Below are 21,224 nucleotides of genomic sequence, written 5' to 3'. Positions count from 1 at the left end.
GAGAAGGAGCGGGTGGGGGTGCTTCTGTCTTGACAAAGGCGTGACATGGCTAGTGACTGAGAGGGCCTTGACTTTCCCCTATGACTGACTGTGAGAGGGGAAGGCGAAGATTTTCTGCACCCAGCATGCCTTGTGACATTCTTAGGCAAATGAGGTGAGAGCCCTGCCAGAATAGCTCCAGCGATCCCATGCCACTCCTCTGAAGGCTCCTGATCTGCATAACCACAGCATTTTGAACAGGGAGCAGAGTGGCGCAGCGGAAGCGTGCTGGGCCCATAACCCAGAGGTCGATGGATCGAAACCATCCTCTGCTAGCATGGATTGATTTTTTTTTCTTGTGAGGACCACTCTCTTGTTTCCACGCTGCCAGAGCGGAAAACAGCAGGCTTGTGCCAGCTTTTTATGGGAAGAGACTTCTCAACTATCGGTCTCTGCTCAAAGTCAGGTTGACAGATGGTCAGAGAATCAACCCTACACTTCAAAGGAAATGATGCACAGTTATGACCATTAACGAAAGATGGGACCCTCGCACTTCTTTCTGAGCCTGCTTGGAACGCTATTATTCCCTTTTTTTGTCCTGCTATTATCAATCTCCTGTGAATTTCGTGGAGCTGTTTTCTTTCTCTACCCTTCTGTTTTTCCCTTGCTGCCAATATATGCTTATTTCAATGATTTGAACTGCTGCTTTCCCTTTCTCCTTTTCTGCGCAGCTTTTGCATGGGTTTCAATCTCCAGTTCCTTAGCAGTTGCAAGAACTTTTTTCCTGATTTTCATGTTGGTCTGTAAACCAAAAATACCTCTGATACTGGTGCAATATAGTCATTGAACTCAGGGTTGTGATGTCTAGAGCTTAAAAAAAACATATGCCATGGAGCGTTGGTGGTATAGTGGTGAGCATAGCCGCCTTCCAAGCAGTTGACCCGGGTTCGATTCCCGGCCAACACAGTGCTAATATTTATACATTAAGAAAGCAGTAGCTATTCTAACGCAATATGTTAAAAAAAAGAGAAATATCTTGACCAGATTACTCAGCTATTAGATAAATAATAAACAAAGACATAGGCAGGCATCCCAGAAGCCCCGTCTGCGACTTTCTATGTCCTGAAATTTTTATATTTTACAAACAGCAGTCACCACTCACAACTGCTGGTAATAAATGGGCTGCAGGGGGGCAGGCAATGAAACGGCTAAGCCCTTCTGCCCGACCAGCCTTTAGAACTGCAGCATCTCTGTAGTAAAAAGTGTTTCAGGTCAATATCACTCCCCTGGAAAAAATGTGCGAGACCCACCACCAATAAATGTGGCAAAAGTCCCCAACATTTTCTGCATATTTGTGCTCTTACCTGAAAGCAGCGCCACCTTGTAGTCATCGCAGGCAACTGCAGCATACAACCAAATTTATCCGAGAGCAAGGTGAAAGAAACCCAAGGGAACAGCCCCTGTCTGCAGCAGGAAGGTTGGCTGCTTCGAATGGACAGAACTTCCAATCCTAAGTCCACTCACGTCCCGAACGCTCCCAAACGCTCATACCGGACAAGCCCTCACCGGGTGCACCTCTGGCTCCCAGGTAAGGCCAAAACCTGAGCATGGTAGCGCAGGATCACAGAGAAGGAGCGGGTGGGGGTGCTTCTGTCTTGACAAAGGCGTGACATGGCTAGTGACTGAGAGGGCCTTGACTTTCCCCTATGACTGACTGTGAGAGGGGAAGGCGAAGATTTTCTGCACCCAGCATGCCTTGTGACATTCTTAGGCAAATGAAGTGAGAGCCCTGCCAGAATAGCTCCAGCGATCCCATGCCACTCCTCTGAAGGCTCCTGATCTGCATAACCACAGCATTTTGAACAGGAAGCAGAGTGGCGCAGCGGAAGCGTGCTGGGCCCATAACCCAGAGGTTGATGGATCGAAACCATCCTCTGCTAGCATGGATTGATTTTTTTTTTCTTGTGAGGACCACTCTCTCGTTTCCACGCTGCCCGAGCGGAAAACAGCAGGCTTGTGCCAGCTTTTTGTGGGAAGAGACTGCTCAACTATCGGTCTCTGCTCAAAGTCAGGGAGACAGATGGTCAGAGAATCAACCCTACTCTTCAAAGGAAATGATGCACAGTTATGACCATTAACGAAAGATGGGACCCTCGCACTTCTTTCTGAGCCTGCTTGGAACGCTATTATTCCCTTTTTTTCTCCTACTATTATCAATCTCCTGTGAATTTCGTGGAGCTGTTTTCTTTCTCTACCCTGCTGTTTTTCCCTTGCTGCCAATATATGCTTATTTCAATGATTTGAACTGCTGCTTTCCCTTTTTCCTTTTCTGCGCAGCTTTTGCATGGGTATCAATCTCCAGTTCCTTAGCAGTTGCAAGAACTTTTTTCCTGATTTTCATGTTGGTCTGTAAACCAAAAATACCTCTGATACTGGTGCAATATAGTAATTGAACTCAGGGTTGTGATGTCTAGAGCTTAAAAAAACATATGCCATGGAGCGTTGGTGGTATAGTGGTGAGCATAGCTGCCTTCCAAGCAATTGACCCGGGTTCGATTCCCGGCCAACGCAGTGCTAATATTTATACATTAAGAAAGCAGCAGCTATTCTAACGCAATATGTTAAAAAAAAGAGAAATATCTTGACCAGATTACTCAGCTATTAGATAAATAATAAACAAAGACATAGGCAGGCATCCCAAAAGCCCCGTCTGCGACTTTCTATGTCCTGAAATTTTTATATTTTACAAACAGCAGTCACCACTCACAACTGCTGGTAATAAATGTGCTGCAGGGGGGCAGGCAATGAAACGGCTAAGCCCTTCTGCCCGACGAGCCTTTAGAACTGCAGCATCTCTGCAGTAAAAAGTGTTTCAGGTCAATATCTCTCCCCTGGAAAAAATGTGCGAGACCCACCACCGATAAATGTGGCAAAAGTCCCCAACATTTTCTGCATATTTGTGCTCTTACCTGAAAGCAGCGCCACCTTGTAGTCATCGCAGGCAACTGCAGCATACAACCAAATTTATCCGAGAGCAAGGTGAAAGAAACCCAAGGGAACAGCCCCTGTCTGCAGCAGGAAGGTTGGCTGAATCGAATGGTCAGAACTTCCAGTCCTAAGTCCACTCACGTTCCGAACGCTCCCAAACGCTCATACCGGGCAAGCCCTCACCGGGTGCACCTCTGGCTCCCAGGTAAGGCCAAAACCTGAGCATGGTAGCACATGATCACAGAGAAGGAGCGGGTGGGGGTGCTTCTGTCTTGACAAAGGCGTGACATGGCTAGTGACTGAGAGGGCCTTGACTTTCCCCTATGACTGACAGTGAGAGGGGAAGGCGAAGATTTTCTGCACCCAGCATGCCTTGTGACATTCTTAGGCAAATGAGGTGAGAGCCCTGCCAGAATAGCTCCAGCGATCCCATGCCACTCCTCTGAAGGCTCCTGATCTGCATAACCACAGTATTTTGAACAGGAAGCAGAGTGGCGCAGCGGAAGCGTGCTGGGCCCATAACCCAGAGGTTGATGGATCGAAACCATCCTCTGCTAGCATGGATTGATTTTTTTTTCTTGTGAGGACCACTCTCTCGTTTCCACGCTGCCAGAGCGGAAAACAGCAGGCTTGTGCCAGCTTTTTGTGGGAAGAGACTGCTCAACTATCGGTCTCTGCTCAAAGTCAGGGAGACAGATGGTCAGAGAATCAACCCTACACTTCAAAGGAAATGATGCACAGTTATGACCATTAACGAAAGATGGGACCCTCGCACTTCTTTCTGAGCCTGCTTGGAACGCTATTATTCCCTTTTTTTCTCCTACTATTATCAATCTCCTGTGAATTTCGTGGAGCTGTTTTCTTTCTCTACCCTGCTGTTTTTCCCTTGCTGCCAATATATGCTTATTTCAATGATTTGAACTGCTGCTTTCCCTTTCTCCTTTTCTGCGCAGCTTTTGCATGGAATCTCCAGTTCCTTAGCAGTTGCAAGAACTTTTTTCCTGATTTTCATGTTGGTCTGTAAACCAAAAATACCTGTGATACTGGTGCAATATAGTAATTGAACTCAGGGTTGTGATGTCTAGAGCTTAAAAAAAAAATATACCATGTAGCGTTGGTTGTATAGTGGTGAGCATAGCTGCCTTCCAAGCAATTGACCTGGGTTCGATTCCCGGCCAACGCAGTGCTAATATTTATACATTAAGAAAGCAGTAGCTATTCTAACGCAATATGTTAAAAATATCTTGACCAGATTACTCAGCTATTAGATAAATAATAAACAAAGACATAGGCAGACATCCCAAAAGCCCCGTCTGCGTCCTGAAATTTTTATATTTTACAAACAGCAGTCACCACTCACAACTGCTGGTAATAAATAGGCTGCAGGGGGGCAGGCAATGAAACGGCTAAGCCCTTCTGCCCGACCAGCCTTTAGAACTGCAGCATCTCTGCAGTAAAAAGTGTTTCAGGTCAATATCTCTCCCCAGGAAAAAATGTGCGAGACCCACCACCGATAAATGTGGCAAAAGTCCCCAACATTTTCTGCATATTTGTGCTCTTACCTGAAAGCAGCGCCACCTTGTAGTCATCGCAGGCAACTGCAGCATACAACCAAATTTATCCGAGAGCAAGGTGAAAGAAACCCAAGGGAACAGCCCCTGTCTGCAGCAGGAAGGTTGGCTGCTTCGAATGGACAGAACTTCCAGTCCTAAGTCCACTCACGTCCCGAACGCTCCCAAACACTCTCACCGGGTGCACCTCTGGCTCCCAGGTAAGGCCAAAACCTGAGCATGGTAGCGCAGGATCACAGAGAAGGAGCGGGTGGGGGTGCTTCTGTCTTGACAAAGGCGTGACATGGCTAGTGACTGAGAGGGCCTTGACTTTCCCCTATGACTGACTGTGAGAGGGGAAGGCGAAGATTTTCTGCACCCAGCATGCCTTGTGACATTCTTAGGCAAATGAGGTGAGAGCCCTGCCAGAATAGCTCCAGCGATCCCATGCCACTCCTCTGAAGGCTCCTGATCTGCATAACCACAGCATTTTGAACAGGGAGCAGAGTGGCGCAGCGGAAGCGTGCTGGGCCCATAACCCAGAGGTCGATGGATCGAAACCATCCTCTGCTAGCATGGATTGATTTTTTTTTCTTGTGAGGACCACTCTCTTGTTTCCACGCTGCCAGAGCGGAAAACAGCAGGCTTGTGCCAGCTTTTTGTGGGAAGAGACTTCTCAACTATCGGTCTCTGCTCAAAGTCAGGTTGACAGATGGTCAGAGAATCAACCCTACACTTCAAAGGAAATGATGCACAGTTATGACCATTAACGAAAGATGGGACCCTCGCACTTCTTTCTGAGCCTGCTTGGAACGCTATTATTCCCTTTTTTTGTCCTGCTATTATCAATCTCCTGTGAATTTCGTGGAGCTGTTTTCTTTCTCTACCCTTCTGTTTTTCCCTTGCTGCCAATATATGCTTATTTCAATGATTTGAACTGCTGCTTTCCCTTTCTCCTTTTCTGCGCAGCTTTTGCATGGGTTTCAATCTCCAGTTCCTTAGCAGTTGCAAGAACTTTTTTCCTGATTTTCATGTTGGTCTGTAAACCAAAAATACCTCTGATACTGGTGCAATATAGTCATTGAACTCAGGGTTGTGATGTCTAGAGCTTAAAAAAAACATATGCCATGGAGCGTTGGTGGTATAGTGGTGAGCATAGCCGCCTTCCAAGCAGTTGACCCGGGTTCGATTCCCGGCCAACACAGTGCTAATATTTATACATTAAGAAAGCAGTAGCTATTCTAACGCAATATGTTAAAAAAAAGAGAAATATCTTGACCAGATTACTCAGCTATTAGATAAATAATAAACAAAGACATAGGCAGGCATCCCAGAAGCCCCGTCTGCGACTTTCTATGTCCTGAAATTTTTATATTTTACAAACAGCAGTCACCACTCACAACTGCTGGTAATAAATGGGCTGCAGGGGGGCAGGCAATGAAACGGCTAAGCCCTTCTGCCCGACCAGCCTTTAGAACTGCAGCATCTCTGTAGTAAAAAGTGTTTCAGGTCAATATCACTCCCCTGGAAAAAATGTGCGAGACCCACCACCAATAAATGTGGCAAAAGTCCCCAACATTTTCTGCATATTTGTGCTCTTACCTGAAAGCAGCGCCACCTTGTAGTCATCGCAGGCAACTGCAGCATACAACCAAATTTATCCGAGAGCAAGGTGAAAGAAACCCAAGGGAACAGCCCCTGTCTGCAGCAGGAAGGTTGGCTGCTTCGAATGGACAGAACTTCCAATCCTAAGTCCACTCACGTCCCGAACGCTCCCAAACGCTCATACCGGACAAGCCCTCACCGGGTGCACCTCTGGCTCCCAGGTAAGGCCAAAACCTGAGCATGGTAGCGCAGGATCACAGAGAAGGAGCGGGTGGGGGTGCTTCTGTCTTGACAAAGGCGTGACATGGCTAGTGACTGAGAGGGCCTTGACTTTCCCCTATGACTGACTGTGAGAGGGGAAGGCGAAGATTTTCTGCACCCAGCATGCCTTGTGACATTCTTAGGCAAATGAAGTGAGAGCCCTGCCAGAATAGCTCCAGCGATCCCATGCCACTCCTCTGAAGGCTCCTGATCTGCATAACCACAGCATTTTGAACAGGAAGCAGAGTGGCGCAGCGGAAGCGTGCTGGGCCCATAACCCAGAGGTTGATGGATCGAAACCATCCTCTGCTAGCATGGATTGATTTTTTTTTTCTTGTGAGGACCACTCTCTCGTTTCCACGCTGCCCGAGCGGAAAACAGCAGGCTTGTGCCAGCTTTTTGTGGGAAGAGACTGCTCAACTATCGGTCTCTGCTCAAAGTCAGGGAGACAGATGGTCAGAGAATCAACCCTACTCTTCAAAGGAAATGATGCACAGTTATGACCATTAACGAAAGATGGGACCCTCGCACTTCTTTCTGAGCCTGCTTGGAACGCTATTATTCCCTTTTTTTCTCCTACTATTATCAATCTCCTGTGAATTTCGTGGAGCTGTTTTCTTTCTCTACCCTGCTGTTTTTCCCTTGCTGCCAATATATGCTTATTTCAATGATTTGAACTGCTGCTTTCCCTTTTTCCTTTTCTGCGCAGCTTTTGCATGGGTATCAATCTCCAGTTCCTTAGCAGTTGCAAGAACTTTTTTCCTGATTTTCATGTTGGTCTGTAAACCAAAAATACCTCTGATACTGGTGCAATATAGTAATTGAACTCAGGGTTGTGATGTCTAGAGCTTAAAAAAACATATGCCATGGAGCGTTGGTGGTATAGTGGTGAGCATAGCTGCCTTCCAAGCAATTGACCCGGGTTCGATTCCCGGCCAACGCAGTGCTAATATTTATACATTAAGAAAGCAGCAGCTATTCTAACGCAATATGTTAAAAAAAAGAGAAATATCTTGACCAGATTACTCAGCTATTAGATAAATAATAAACAAAGACATAGGCAGGCATCCCAAAAGCCCCGTCTGCGACTTTCTATGTCCTGAAATTTTTATATTTTACAAACAGCAGTCACCACTCACAACTGCTGGTAATAAATGTGCTGCAGGGGGGCAGGCAATGAAACGGCTAAGCCCTTCTGCCCGACGAGCCTTTAGAACTGCAGCATCTCTGCAGTAAAAAGTGTTTCAGGTCAATATCTCTCCCCTGGAAAAAATGTGCGAGACCCACCACCGATAAATGTGGCAAAAGTCCCCAACATTTTCTGCATATTTGTGCTCTTACCTGAAAGCAGCGCCACCTTGTAGTCATCGCAGGCAACTGCAGCATACAACCAAATTTATCCGAGAGCAAGGTGAAAGAAACCCAAGGGAACAGCCCCTGTCTGCAGCAGGAAGGTTGGCTGAATCGAATGGTCAGAACTTCCAGTCCTAAGTCCACTCACGTTCCGAACGCTCCCAAACGCTCATACCGGGCAAGCCCTCACCGGGTGCACCTCTGGCTCCCAGGTAAGGCCAAAACCTGAGCATGGTAGCACATGATCACAGAGAAGGAGCGGGTGGGGGTGCTTCTGTCTTGACAAAGGCGTGACATGGCTAGTGACTGAGAGGGCCTTGACTTTCCCCTATGACTGACAGTGAGAGGGGAAGGCGAAGATTTTCTGCACCCAGCATGCCTTGTGACATTCTTAGGCAAATGAGGTGAGAGCCCTGCCAGAATAGCTCCAGCGATCCCATGCCACTCCTCTGAAGGCTCCTGATCTGCATAACCACAGTATTTTGAACAGGAAGCAGAGTGGCGCAGCGGAAGCGTGCTGGGCCCATAACCCAGAGGTTGATGGATCGAAACCATCCTCTGCTAGCATGGATTGATTTTTTTTTCTTGTGAGGACCACTCTCTCGTTTCCACGCTGCCAGAGCGGAAAACAGCAGGCTTGTGCCAGCTTTTTGTGGGAAGAGACTGCTCAACTATCGGTCTCTGCTCAAAGTCAGGGAGACAGATGGTCAGAGAATCAACCCTACACTTCAAAGGAAATGATGCACAGTTATGACCATTAACGAAAGATGGGACCCTCGCACTTCTTTCTGAGCCTGCTTGGAACGCTATTATTCCCTTTTTTTCTCCTACTATTATCAATCTCCTGTGAATTTCGTGGAGCTGTTTTCTTTCTCTACCCTGCTGTTTTTCCCTTGCTGCCAATATATGCTTATTTCAATGATTTGAACTGCTGCTTTCCCTTTCTCCTTTTCTGCGCAGCTTTTGCATGGAATCTCCAGTTCCTTAGCAGTTGCAAGAACTTTTTTCCTGATTTTCATGTTGGTCTGTAAACCAAAAATACCTGTGATACTGGTGCAATATAGTAATTGAACTCAGGGTTGTGATGTCTAGAGCTTAAAAAAAAAATATACCATGTAGCGTTGGTTGTATAGTGGTGAGCATAGCTGCCTTCCAAGCAATTGACCTGGGTTCGATTCCCGGCCAACGCAGTGCTAATATTTATACATTAAGAAAGCAGTAGCTATTCTAACGCAATATGTTAAAAATATCTTGACCAGATTACTCAGCTATTAGATAAATAATAAACAAAGACATAGGCAGACATCCCAAAAGCCCCGTCTGCGTCCTGAAATTTTTATATTTTACAAACAGCAGTCACCACTCACAACTGCTGGTAATAAATAGGCTGCAGGGGGGCAGGCAATGAAACGGCTAAGCCCTTCTGCCCGACCAGCCTTTAGAACTGCAGCATCTCTGCAGTAAAAAGTGTTTCAGGTCAATATCTCTCCCCAGGAAAAAATGTGCGAGACCCACCACCGATAAATGTGGCAAAAGTCCCCAACATTTTCTGCATATTTGTGCTCTTACCTGAAAGCAGCGCCACCTTGTAGTCATCGCAGGCAACTGCAGCATACAACCAAATTTATCCGAGAGCAAGGTGAAAGAAACCCAAGGGAACAGCCCCTGTCTGCAGCAGGAAGGTTGGCTGCTTCGAATGGACAGAACTTCCAGTCCTAAGTCCACTCACGTCCCGAACGCTCCCAAACACTCTCACCGGGTGCACCTCTGGCTCCCAGGTAAGGCCAAAACCTGAGCATGGTAGCGCAGGATCACAGAGAAGGAGCGGGTGGGGGTGCTTCTGTCTTGACAAAGGCGTGACATGGCTAGTGACAGAGAGGGCCTTGACTTTCCCCTATGACTGACTGTGAGAGGGGAAGGCGAAGATTTTCTGCACCCAGCATGCCTTGTGACATTCTTAGGCAAATGAGGTGAGAGCCCTGCCAGAATAGCTCCAGCGATCCCATGCCACTCCTCTGAAGGCTCCTGATCTGGATAACCACAGCATTTTGAACAGGAAGCAGAGTGGCGCAGCGGAAGCGTGCTGGGCCCATAACCCAGAGGTCGATGGATCGAAACCATCCTCTGCTAGCATGGATTGATTTTTTTTTCTTGTGAGGACCACTCTCTCGTTTCCACGCTGCCAGAGCGGAAAACAGCAGGCTTGTGCCAGCTTTTTGTGGGAAGAGACTGCTCAACTATCGGTCTCTGCTCAAAGTCAGGGAGATAGATGGTCAGAGAATCAACCCTACACTTCAAAGGAAATGTTGCACGGTTATGACCATTAACGAAAGATGGGACCCTCGCACTTCTTTCTGAGCCTGCTTGGAAAGCTATTATTCCCTTTTTTTGTCCTGCTATTATCAATCTCCTGTGAATTTCGTGGAGCTGTTTTCTTTCTCTACCCTGCTGTTTTTCCCTTGCTGCCAATATATGCTTATTTCAATGATTTGAACTGCTGCTTTCCCTTTCTCCTTTTCTGCGCAGCTTTTGCATTGGTTTCAATCTCCAGTTCCTTAGCAGTTGCAAGAACTGTTTTCCTGATTTTCATGTTGGTCTGTAAACCAAAAATACCTCTGATACTGGTGCAATATAGTAATTGAACTCAGGGTTGTGATGTCTAGAGCTTAAAAAAAACATATGCCATGGAGCGTTGGTGGTATAGTGGTGAGCATAGCTGCTTTCCAAGCAGTTGACCCGGGTTCGATTCCCGGCCAACGCATTGCTAATATTTATACATTAAGAAAGCAGTAGCTATTCTAACGCAATATGTTAAAAAAAAGAGAAATATCTTGACCAGATTACTCAGCTATTAGATAAATAATAAACAAAGACATAGGCAGGCATCCCAAAAGCCCCGTCTGCGACATTCTATGTCCTGAAATTTTTATATTTTACAAACAGCAGTCACCACTCACAACTGCTGGTAATAAATGTGCTGCAGGGGGGCAGGCAATGAAACGGCTAAGCCCTTCTGCCCGACCAGCCTTTAGAACTGCAGCATCTCTGCAGTAAAAAGTGTTTCAGGTCAATATCTCTCCCCTGGAAAAAATGTGCGAGACCCACCACCGATAAATGTGGCAAAAGTCCCCAACATTTTCTGCATATTTGTGCTCTTACCTGAAAGCAGCGCCACCTTGTAGTTATCGCAGGCAACTGCAGCACAAGACCAAATTTATCCGAGAGCAAGGTGAAAGAAACCCAAGGGAACAGCCCCTGTCTGCAGCATGAAGGTTGGCTGATTCGAATGGTCAGAACTTCCAGTCCTAAGCCCACTCACGTCCCGAACACTCCCAAACGCTCGCCCTCACCGGGTGCACCTCTGGCTCCCAGGTAAGGCCAAAACCTGAGCATGGTAGCGCAGGATCACAGAGAAGGAGCGGGTGGGGGTGCTTCTGTCTTGACAAAGGCGTGACATGGCTAGTGACTGAGAGGGTATTGACTTTCCCCTATGACTGACAGTGAGAGGGGAAGGCGAAGATTTTCTGCACCCAGCATGCCTTGTGACATTCTTAGGCAAATGAGGTGAGAGCCCTGCCAGAATAGCTCCAGCGATCCCATGCCACTCCTCTGAAGGCTCCTGATCTGCATAACCACAGCATTTTGAACAGGAAGCAGAGTGGCGCAGCGGAAGCGTGCTTGGCTCATAACCCAGAGGTTGATGGATCGAAACCATCCTCTGCTAGCATGGATTGATTTTTTTTTCTTGTGAGGACCACTCTCTCGTTTCCACGCTGCCAGAGCGGAAAACAGCAGGCTTGTGCCAGCTTTTTGTGGGAAGAGACTGCTCAACTATCGGTCTCTGCTCAAAGTCAGGGAGACAGATGGTCAGAGAATCAACCCTACTCTTCAAAGGAAATGATGCACAGTTATGACCATTAACGAAAGATGGGACCCTCGCACTTCTTTCTGAGCCTGCTTGGAACGCTATTATTCCCTTTTTTTCTCCTACTATTATCAATCTCCTGTGAATTTCGTGGAGCTGTTTTCTTTCTCTACCCTGCTGTTTTTCCCTTGCTGCCAATATATGCTTATTTCAATGATTTGAACTGCTGCCTTCCCTTTCTCCTTTTCTGCGCAGCTTTTGCATGGGTTTCAATCTCCAGTTCCTTAGCAGTTGCAAGAACTTTTTTCCTGATTTTCATGTTGGTCTGTAAACCAAAAATACCTGTGATACTGGTGCAATATAGTAATTGAACTCAGGGTTGTGATGTCTAGAGCTTAAAAAAAAATATACCATGGAGAGTTGGTGGTATAGTGGTGAGCATAGCTGCCTTCCGAGCAGTTGACCTGGGTTCGATTCCCAGCCAACGCAGTGCTAATATTTATACATTAAGAAAGCAGTAGCTATTCTAACGCAATATGTTAAAAAAAAGAAAAATATCTTGACCAGATTACTCAGCTATTAGATAAATAATTAACAAAGACATAGGCAGACATCCCAAAAGCCCCGTCTGCGACTTTCTATGTCCTGAAATTTTTATATTTTACAAACAGCAGTCACCACTCACAACTGCTGGTAATAAATAGGCTGCAGGGGGGCAGGCAATGAAATGGCTAAGCCCTTCTGCCCGACCAGCCTTTAGAACTGCAGCATCTCTGCAGTAAAAAGTGTTTCAGGTCAATATCTCTTCCCAGGAAAAAATGTGCGCGACCCACCAGCGATAAATGTGGCAAAAGTCCCCAACATTTTCTGCATATTTGTGCTCTTACCAGAAAGCAGCGCCACCTTGTAGTCATCGCAGGCAACTGCAGCATACAACCAAATTTATCCGAGAGCAAGGTGAAAGAAACCCAAGGGAACAGCCCCTGTCTGCAGCAGGAAGGTTGGCTGCTTCGAATGGACAGAACTTCCAGTCCTAAGTCCACTCACGTCCCGAACGCTCCCAAACGCTCATACCGGACAAGCCCTCACCGGGTGCACCTCTGGCTCCCAGGTAAGGCCAAAACCTGAGCATGGTAGCGCAGGATCACAGAGAAGGAGCGGGTGGGGGTGCTTCTGTCTTGACAAAGGCGTGACATGGCTAGTGACTGAGAGGGCCTTGACTTTCCCCTATGACTGACTGTGAGAGGGGAAGGCGAAGATTTTCTGCACCCAGCATGCCTTGTGACATTCTTAGGCAAATGAGGTGAGAGCCCTGCCAGAATAGCTCCAGCGATCCCATGCCACTCCTCTGAAGGCTCCTGATCTGCATAACCACAGCATTTTGAACAGGGAGCAGAGTGGCGCAGCGGAAGCGTGCTGGGCCCATAACCCAGAGGTCGATGGATCGAAACCATCCTCTGCTAGCATGGATTGATTTTTTTTTCTTGTGAGGACCACTCTCTCGTTTCCACGCTGCCAGAGCGGAAAACAGCAGGCTTGTGCCAGCTTTTTGTGGGAAGAGACTTCTCAACTATCGGTCTCTGCTCAAAGTCAGGTTTACAGATGGTCAGAGAATCAACCCTACACTTCAAAGGAAATGATGCACAGTTATGACCATTAACGAAAGATGGGACCCTCGCACTTCTTTCTGAGCCTGCTTGGAACGCTATTATTCCCTTTTTTTGTCCTGCTATTATCAATCTCCTGTGAATTTCGTGGAGCTGTTTTCTTTCTCTACCCTGCTGTTTTTCCCTTGCTGCCAATATATGCTTATTTCAATGATTTGAACTGCTGCTTTCCCTTTCTCCTTTTCTGCGCAGCTTTTGCATGGGTTTCAATCTCCAGTTCCTTAGCAGTTGCAAGAACTTTTTTCCTGATTTTCATGTTGGTCTGTAAACCAAAAATACCTCTGATACTGGTGCAATATAGTCATTGAACTCAGGGTTGTGATGTCTAGAGCTTAAAAAAAACATATGCCATGGAGCGTTGGTGGTATAGTGGTGAGCATAGCCGCCTTCCAAGCAGTTGACCCGGGTTCGATTCCTGGCCAACACAGTGCTAATATTTATACATTAAGAAAGCAGTAGCTATTCTAACGCAATATGTTAAAAAAAAGAGAAATATCTTGACCAGATTACTCAGCTATTACATAAATAATAAACAAAGACATAGGCAGGCATCCCAGAAGCCCCGTCTGCGACTTTCTATGTCCTGAAATTTTTATATTTTACAAACAGCAGTCACCACTCACAACTGCTGGTAATAAATGGGCTGCAGGGGGGCAGGCAATGAAACGGCTAAGCCCTTCTGCCCGACCAGCCTTTAGAACTGCAGCATCTCTGTAGTAAAAAGTGTTTCAGGTCAATATCACTCCCCTGGAAAAAATGTGCGAGACCCACCACCAATAAATGTGGCAAAAGTCCCCAACATTTTCTGCATATTTGTGCTCTTACCTGAAAGCAGCGCCACCTTGTAGTCATCGCAGGCAACTGCAGCATACAACCAAATTTATCCGAGAGCAAGGTGAAAGAAACCCAAGGGAACAGCCCCTGTCTGCAGCAGGAAGGTTGGCTGCTTCGAATGGACAGAACTTCCAATCCTAAGTCCACTCACGTCCCGAACGCTCCCAAACGCTCATACTGGACAAGCCCTCACCGGGTGCACCTCTGGCTCCCAGGTAAGGCCAAAACCTGAGCATGGTAGCGCAGGATCACAGAGAAGGAGCGGGTGGGGGTGCTTCTGTCTTGACAAAGGCGTGACATGGCTAGTGACTGAGAGGGCCTTGACTTTCCCCTATGACTGACTGTGAGAGGGGAAGGCGAAGATTTTCTGCACCCAGCATGCCTTGTGACATTCTTAGGCAAATGAAGTGAGAGCCCTGCCAGAATAGCTCCAGCGATCCCATGCCACTCCTCTGAAGGCTCCTGATCTGCATAACCACAGCATTTTGAACAGGAAGCAGAGTGGCGCAGCGGAAGCGTGCTGGGCCCATAACCCAGAGGTTGATGGATCGAAACCATCCTCTGCTAGCATGGATTGATTTTTTTTTTCTTGTGAGGACCACTCTCTCGTTTCCACGCTGCCCGAGCGGAAAACAGCAGGCTTGTGCCAGCTTTTTGTGGGAAGAGACTGCTCAACTATCGGTCTCTGCTCAAAGTCAGGGAGACAGATGGTCAGAGAATCAACCCTACTCTTCAAAGGAAATGATGCACAGTTATGACCATTAACGAAAGATGGGACCCTCGCACTTCTTTCTGAGCCTGCTTGGAACGCTATTATTCCCTTTTTTTCTCCTACTATTATCAATCTCCTGTGAATTTCGTGGAGCTGTTTTCTTTCTCTACCCTGCTGTTTTTCCCTTGCTGCCAATATATGCTTATTTCAATGATTTGAACTGCTGCTTTCCCTTTTTCCTTTTCTGCGCAGCTTTTGCATGGGTATCAATCTCCAGTTCCTTAGCAGTTGCAAGAACTTTTTTCCTGATTTTCATGTTGGTCTGTAAACCAAAAATACCTCTGATACTGGTGCAATATAGTAATTGAACTCAGGGTTGTGATGTCTAGAGCTTAAAAAAAACATATGCCATGGAGCGTTGGTGGTATAGTGGTGAGCATAGCTGCCTTCCAAGCAGTTGACCCGGGTTTGATTCCCGGCCAACGCAGTGCTAATATTTATACATTAAGAAAGCAGTAGCTATTCTAACGCAATATGTTAAAAAAAAGAGAAATATCTTGACCAGATTACTCAGCTATTAGATAAATAATAAACAAAGACATAGGCAGGCATCCCAAAAGCCCCGTCTGCGACTTTCTATGTCCTGAAATTTTTATATTTTACAAACAGCAGTCACCACTCACAACTGCTGGTAATAAATGGGCTGCAGGGGGGCAGGCAATGAAACGGCTAAGCCCTTCTGCCCGACCAGCCTTTAGAACTGCAGCATCTCTGTAGTAAAAAGTGTTTCAGGTCAATATCTCTCCCCTGGAAAAAATGTGCGAGACCCACCACCGATAAATGTGGCAAAAGTCCCCAACATTTTCTGCATATTTGTGCTCTTACCTGAAAGCAGCGCCACCTTGTAGTCATCGCAGGCAACTGCAGCATACAACCAAATTTATCCGAGAGCAAGGTGAAAGAAACCCAAGGGAACAGCCCCTGTCTGCAGCAGGAAGGTTGGCTGCTTCGAATGGACAGAACTTCCAGTCCTAAGTCCACTCACGTCCCGAACGCTCCCAAACGCTCATACCGGACAAGCCCTCACCGGGTGCACCTCTGGCTCCCAGGTAAGGCCAAAACCTGAGCATGGTAGCGCAGGATCACAGAGAAGGAGCGGGTGGGGGTGCTTCTGTCTTGACAAAGGCGTGACATGGCTAGTGACTGAGAGGGCCTTGACTTTCCCCTATGACTGACTGTGAGAGGGGAAGGCGAAGATTTTCTGCACCCAGCATGCCTTGTGACATTCTTAGGCAAATGAAGTGAGAGCCCTGCCAGAATAGCTTCAGCGATCCCATGCCACTCCTCTGAAGGCTCCTGATCTGCATAACCACAGCATTTTGAACAGGAAGCAGAGTGGCGCAGCGGAAGCGTGCTGGGCCCATAACCCAGAGGTCGATGGATCGAAACCATCCTCTGCTAGCATGGATTGATTGTTTTTTCTTGTGAGGACCACTCTCTCGTTTCCACGCTGCCAGAGCGGAAAACAGCAGGCTTGTGCCAGCTTTTTGTGGGAAGAGACTGCTCAACTATCGGTCTCTGCTCAAAGTCAGGGAGACAGATGGTCAGAGAATCAACCCTACTCTTCAAAGGAAATGATGCACAGTTATGACCATTAACGAAAGATGGGACCCTCGCACTTCTTTCTGAGCCTGCTTGGAACGCTATTATTCCCTTTTTTTCTCCTACTATTATCAATCTCCTGTGAATTTCGTGGAGCTGTTTTCTTTCTCTACCCTGCTGTTTTTCCCTTGCTGCCAATATATGCTTATTTCAATGATTTGAACTGCTGCTTTCCCTTTCTCCTTTTCTGCGCAGCTTTTGCATGGGTATCAATCTCCAGTTCCTTAGCAGTTGCAAGAACTTTTTTCCTGATTTTCATGTTGGTCTGTAAACCAAAAATACCTCTGATACTGGTGCAATATAGTAATTGAACTCAGGGTTGTGATGTCTAGAGCTTAAAAAAAACATATGCCATGGAGCGTTGGTGGTATAGTGGTGAGCATAGCTGCCTTCCAAGCAGTTGACCCGGGTTCGATTCCCGGCCAACGCAGTGCTAATATTTATACATTAAGAAAGCAGCAGCTATTCTAACGCAATATGTTAAAAAAAAGAGAAATATCTTGACCAGATTACTCAGCTATTAGATAAATAATAAACAAAGACATAGGCAGGCATCCCAAAAGCCCCGTCTGCGACTTTCTATGTCCTGAAATTTTTATATTTTACAAACAGCAGTCACCACTCACAACTGCTGGTAATATATGGGCTGCAGGGGGGCAGGCAATGAAACGGCTAAGCCCTTCTGCCCGACCAGCCTTTAGAACTGCAGCATCTCTGCAGTAAAAAGTGTTTCAGGTCAATATCTCTCCCCTGGAAAAAATGTGCGAGACCCACCACCGATAAATGTGGCAAAAGTCCCCAACATTTTCTGCATATTTGTGCTCTTACCTGAAAGCAGCGCCACCTTGTAGTCATCGCAGGCAACTGCAGCATACAACCAAATTTATCGGAGAGCAAGGTGAAAGAAACCCAAGGGAACAGCCCCTGTCTGCAGCAGGAAGGTTGGCTGCTTCGAATGGACAGAACTTCCAGTCCTAAGTCCACTCACGTCCCGAACGCTCCCAAACGCTCATACCGGACAAGCCCTCACCGGGTGCACCTCTGGCTCCCAGGTAAGGCCAAAACCTGAGCATGGTAGCGCAGGATCACAGAGAAGGAGCGGGTGGGGGTGCTTCTGTCTTGACAAAGGCGTGACATGGCTAGTGACTGAGAGGGCCTTGACTTTCCCCTATGACTGACTGTGAGAGGGGAAGGCGAAGATTTTCTGCACCCAGCATGCCTTGTGAGATTCTTAGGCAAATGAGGTGAGAGCCCTGCCAGAATAGCTCCAGCGATCCCATGCCACTCCTCTGAAGGCTCCTGATCTGCATAACCACAGCATTTTGAACAGGAAGCAGAGTGGCGCAGCGGAAGCTTGCTGGGCCCATAACCCAGAGGTCGATGGATCGAAACCATCCTCTGCTAGCATGGATTGATTTTTTTTTCTTGTGAGGACCACTCTCTTGTTTCCACGCTGCCAGAGCGGAAAACAGCAGGCTTGTGCCAGCTTTTTGTGGGAAGAGACTGCTCAACTATCGGTCTCTGCTCAAAGTCAGGGAGACAGATGGTCAGAGAATCAACCCTACTCTTCAAAGGAAATGATGCACAGTTATGACCATTAACGAAAGATGGGACCCTCGCACTTCTTTCTGAGCCTGCTTGGAACGCTATTATTCCCTTTTTTTCTCCTACTATTATCAATCTCCTGTGAATTTCGTGGAGCTGTTTTCTTTCTCTACCCTGCTGTTTTTCCCTTGCTGCCAATATATGCTTATTTCAATGATTTGAACTGCTGCTTTCCCTTTCTCCTTTTCTGCGCAGCTTTTGCATGGGTTTCAATCTCCAGTTCCTTAGCAGTTGCAAGAACTTTTTTCCTGATTTTCATGTTGGTCTGTAAACCAAAAATACCTGTGATACTGGTGCAATATAGTAATTGAACTCAGGGTTGTGATGTCTAGAGCTTAAAAAAAAATATACCATGGAGCGTTGGTGGTATAGTGGTGAGCATAGCTGCCTTCCGAGCAGTTGACCTGGGTTCAATTCCCAGCCAACGCAGTGCTAATATTTATACATTAAGAAAGCAGTAGCTATTCTAACGCAATATGTTAAAAAAAAGAAAAATATCTTGACCAGATTACTCAGCTATTAGATAAATAATAAACAAAGACATAGGCAGACATCCCAAAAGCCCCGTCTGCGACTTTCTATGTCCTGAAATTTTTATATTTTACAAACAGCAGTCACCACTCACAACTGCTGGTAATAAATAGGCTGCAGGGGGGCAGGCAATGAAATGGCTAAGCCCTTCTGCCCGACCAGCCTTTAGAACTGCAGCATCTCTGCAGTAAAAAGTGTTTCAGGTCAATATCTCTTCCCAGGAAAAAATGTGCGCGACCCACCAGCGATAAATGTGGCAAAAGTCCCCAACATTTTCTGCATATTTGTGCTCTTACCTGAAAGCAGCGCCACCTTGTAGTCATCGCAGGCAACTGCAGCATACAACCAAATTTATCCGAGAGCAAGGTGAAAGAAACCCAAGGGAACAGCCCCTGTCTGCAGCAGGAAGGTTGGCTGCTTCGAATGGACAGAACTTCCAGTCCTAAGTCCACTCACGTCCCGAACGCTCCCAAACGCTCATACCGGACAAGCCCTCACCGGGTGCACCTCTGGCTCCCAGGTAAGGCCAAAACCTGAGCATGGTAGCGCAGGATCACAGAGAAGGAGCGGGTGGGGGTGCTTCTGTCTTGACAAAGGCGTGACATGGCTAGTGACTGAGAGGGCCTTGACTTTCCCCTATGACTGACTGTGAGAGGGGAAGGCGAAGATTTTCTGCACCCAGCATGCCTTGTGACATTCTTAGGCAAATGAGGTGAGAGCCCTGCCAGAATAGCTCCAGCGATCCCATGCCACTCCTCTGAAGGCTCCTGATCTGCATAACCACAGCATTTTGAACAGGAAGCAGAGTGGCGCAGCGGCCGCGTGCTGGGCCCATAACCCAGAGGTCGATGGATCGAAACCATCCTCTGCTAGCATGGATTGATTTTTTTTTCTTGTGAGGACCACTCTCTTGTTTCCACGCTGCCAGAGCGGAAAACAGCAGGCTTGTGCCAGCTTTTTGTGGGAAGAGACTGCTCAACTATCGGTCTCTGCTCAAAGTCAGGGAGACAGATGGTCAGAGAATCAACCCTACTCTTCAAAGGAAATGATGCACAGTTATGACCATTAACGAAAGATGGGACCCTCGCACTTCTTTCTGAGCCTGCTTGGAACGCTATTATTCCCTTTTTTTCTCCTACTATTATCAATCTCCTGTGAATTTCGTGGAGCTGTTTTCTTTCTCTACCCTGCTGTTTTTCCCTTGCTGCCAATATATGCTTATTTCAATGATTTGAACTGCTGCTTTCCCTTTCTCCTTTTCTGCGCAGCTTTTGCATGGGTTTCAATCTCCAGTTCCTTAGCAGTTGCAAGAACTTTTTTCCTGATTTTCATGTTGGTCTGTAAACCAAAAATACCTGTGATACTGGTGCAATATAGTAATTGAACTCAGGGTTGTGATGTCTAGAGCTTAAAAAAAAATATACCATGGAGCGTTGGTGGTATAGTGGTGAGCATAGCTGCCTTCCGAGCAGTTGACCTGGGTTAGATTCCCGGCCAACGCAGTGCTAATATTTATACATTAAGAAAGCAGTAGCTATTCTAACGCAATATGTTAAAAAAAAGAAAAATATCTTGACCAGATTACTCAGCTATTAGATAAATAATAAACAAAGACATAGGCAGACATCCCAAAAGCCCCGTCTGCGACTTTCTATGTCCTGAAATTTTTATATTTTACAAACAGCAGTCACCACTCACAACTGCTGGTAATAAATAGGCTGCAGGGGGGCAGGCAATGAAAAGGCTAAGCCCTTCTGCCCGACCAGCCTTTAGAACTGCAGCATCTCTGCAGTAAAAAGTGTTTCAGGTCAATATCTCTCCCCTGGAAAAAATGTGCGAGACCCACCACCGATAAATGTGGCAAAAGTCCCCAACATTTTCTGCATATTTGTGCTCTTACCTGAAAGCAGCGCCACCTTGTAGTCACCGCAGGCAACTGCAGCATACAACCAAATTTATCCGAGAGCAAGGTGAAAGAAACCCAAGGGAACAGCCCCTGTCTGCAGCAGGAAGGTTGGCTGCTTCGAATGGACAGAACTTCCAGTCCTAAGTCCACTCACGTCCCGAACGCTCCCAAACGCTCATACCGGGCAAGCCCTCACCGGGTGTACCTCTGGCTCCCAGGTAAGGCCAAAACCTGAGCATGGTAGCGCAGGATCACAGAGAAGGAGCGGGTGGGGGTGCTTCTGTCTTGACAAAGGCGTGACATGGCTAGTGACAGAGAGGGCCTTGACTTTCCCCTATGACTGACTGTGAGAGGGGAAGGCGAAGATTTTCTGCACCCAGCATGTCTTGTGACATTCTTAGGCAAATGAGGTGAGAGCCCTGCCAGAATAGCTCCAGCGATCCCATGCCACTCCTCTGAAGGCTCCTGATCTGCATAACCACAGCATTTTGAACAGGAAGCAGAGTGGCGCAGCAGAAGCGTGCTGGGCCCATAACCCAGAGGTCGATGGATCGAAACCATCCTCTGCTAGCATGGATTGATTTTTTTTTTCTTGTGAGGACCACTCTCTCGTTTCCACGCTGCCAGAGCGGAAAACAGCAGGCTTGTGCCAGCTTTATGTGGGAAGAGACTGCTCAACTATCGGTCTCTGCACAAAGTCAGGGAG

General features: G+C 47.0%; 4 non-coding genes across 4 annotated transcripts; all 4 read left to right on the top strand.

Annotated features, from left to right (window-relative positions):
- The first annotated feature begins 10,425 nt into the window (after positions 1–10,425).
- TRNAG-UCC (transfer RNA glycine (anticodon UCC)) lies at positions 10,426–10,497 on the top strand. The gene has a single exon. It is a non-coding gene; the product is annotated as a tRNA-Gly (tRNA).
- A 4,732-nt stretch (positions 10,498–15,229) lies between these two features.
- On the top strand, positions 15,230–15,301 carry TRNAG-UCC (transfer RNA glycine (anticodon UCC)). Its single transcript has one exon. It is a non-coding gene; the product is annotated as a tRNA-Gly (tRNA).
- A 1,533-nt stretch (positions 15,302–16,834) lies between these two features.
- TRNAG-UCC (transfer RNA glycine (anticodon UCC)) lies at positions 16,835–16,906 on the top strand. Its single transcript has one exon. It is a non-coding gene; the product is annotated as a tRNA-Gly (tRNA).
- A 1,532-nt stretch (positions 16,907–18,438) lies between these two features.
- Positions 18,439–18,510, top strand: TRNAG-UCC (transfer RNA glycine (anticodon UCC)). The gene has a single exon. It is a non-coding gene; the product is annotated as a tRNA-Gly (tRNA).
- Positions 18,511–21,224: the final 2,714 nt, after the last annotated feature.

Source organism: Pleurodeles waltl, unplaced genomic scaffold, assembly GCF_031143425.1.
Source record: "Pleurodeles waltl isolate 20211129_DDA unplaced genomic scaffold, aPleWal1.hap1.20221129 scaffold_69, whole genome shotgun sequence".
NCBI classification, from domain to species: domain Eukaryota; kingdom Metazoa; phylum Chordata; class Amphibia; order Caudata; family Salamandridae; genus Pleurodeles; species Pleurodeles waltl.
The sequence above is the reverse complement of the archived record's forward strand: the minus strand, read 5'-3'. Positions and strand labels throughout refer to the sequence as shown.